Here is a 2131-nt window from a genome sequence, read left to right on the forward strand (position 1 = left end):
AAGGCTCTGCACTGAAGAATTGACGCTTTTGAATTGCAGTGCTGGAGAAGACCCTTGAGAGTACTTTGGACTGCAGGGAAATCAAACCAGTCAATCCTAAAAGAAATCAACCCTGAATATTCATTGGAAGGACTATTGCTGAAGCTCCAATAATGTGAAGAGTCAACTCACTGGAAAAGATCCTAATGCTGGGAAAAACTGAAGGCAAAGGGAGAAGGGGACAGCAGAGGATGAGATAGATAGCATCACCAACTCAATGGACATGAATTTGAACAAACTCTGGAAGATAGCGGAGGAAAGAGGAGCCTGGCGTGCTGCAGTCTATGGGGTCGCAGAGAGTTGGACATGACTTAGCAACTGAACAACAAAAATGTACACTTTACATCTTTATACATATTGTACGACTCTGACAAATTTGTATTTTTCACTTCCTCCAATAAAATGCATTGTTCTTGAAGATCCAGATTAGCAAGCAAAAGGAAATCTTATCCTAATAATCAATACATTTGAAAAAATGCCTAGAAAAATTCAATATTTCTCCTTTCCTTACTAAAAATAAAATTATCATATGATCCACCAATCCCACTCCTGGTCATACATCTGGACCAAACTATAATTCAAAGAGATACATGCACTCCTATGTTCAGAGCAGCAGTATTCACAACAACCAAGAAATGGAAAGCAACCTAAATGCCCATTGACAGATGAATAGATAAAGAAGATGCAGCACATATATATAGTGGAGTATTACTCAGCCATAGAAAAGAACGAAATCATGCCATTTGCAACAACGTGGATGCAACTAGAGATTATTACACTAAACGAAATGTCAGAAAGAGAAAGACGAATGCCATATGATATCCCTTACACGTGGAATCTAAAATATGACACAAATGCACACATCTACGAAACAAAAAGAGAATCATGGACACAGAGAACAGACCGGTGGTTGCCCAGGGGTTGGGGGAGGGATGGAGTAGGAGGCTGGCTTAGCAGACATAAGCTTTTATATATACAATGGATAAGCAGCAAGGTCCTACTGGATAGCACAGAGAGCTATATTCAATATCCTATGATAAACCACAATGGAAAAGAATATTTTAAAAGAAATTTTTAATTGATTTGCTTTGCTGTACAGTAGCAATTAACACAATACTGTAAATCAACTATAGTTCAACTTTTTTTCCTTTCTTTGCATGAGTGGGAAAAGTATGGTGATATAAAATTTGACAAAATTAAAGTCCTCCAAACTTGTCACCGATCCTGCTAAAGAGGTCTGAATTGGACAAAGGCTATATAGAAACCAGTCAGATCAAAAGGATTTTAATGGAAATATGGAAGCTAGAAAAACAAATATTGTAATTTGAACATTTATTAAGAAAGTTACTGTTACTGTTAGTAACCATTTCTGACACTTTCCAAATATTATAGTAAAACTGTCTTAACACACAGGGCAGGAGTAAAAATTCAGTTATGTAAAATGCAGCATTTCATTTTTGCCAAGTTAACCAGAAACACTGTTTTATCAGTTTGTATTGTCCTTTTAAAGTGCACATAGGTATACACACACACACAGAGCTAAACTTAACCCGATAGTACACTGTAGAGAAAGAGACCAAACGCTAAGAAATTCAGCCCATCCCTGCTGATGAGGGACAAATGGGGAGGACCAATCCTGGGGGGGTTAAACCAAATTCATGTCATTTAAGACTGCGATACTGCCCATGTTCTACATTTCAAATAATGTTTATGCTTACTTATTTGCTTACATTAAGACTTGCAGGATCCCTCCTCCAAATACATTTTAAATTATTTTTGGGGGAAAATCAGCATTTCAAACATGACAACTTTACATACTTTTAGTCATTTAGCAAAAAAGTACTGAGCACCTACATTGAGTTGGAGATGTAGCAATGCATGAAACCCCTTCTCTTAATAAGCTTACGTTCCAGTGGACGTAAATGTAGGTATGCGCATCATTGTATAAATTCGGAGAAGGCAATGGCATCCCACTCTAGTACTCTTGCCTGGAAAATCCCATGGGCAGAGGGGCCTGGTGGGCTGCAGTCCACGGGGTCGCTAGAGTCGGACACGACTGAGCGACTTCACTTTCACTTTTCACTTTCATGCA

Source organism: Bison bison, unplaced genomic scaffold (genome assembly GCF_000754665.1).
Source record: "Bison bison bison isolate TAMUID 2011002044 unplaced genomic scaffold, Bison_UMD1.0 scf7180017864313, whole genome shotgun sequence".
Lineage (NCBI taxonomy): Eukaryota > Metazoa > Chordata > Mammalia > Artiodactyla > Bovidae > Bison > Bison bison.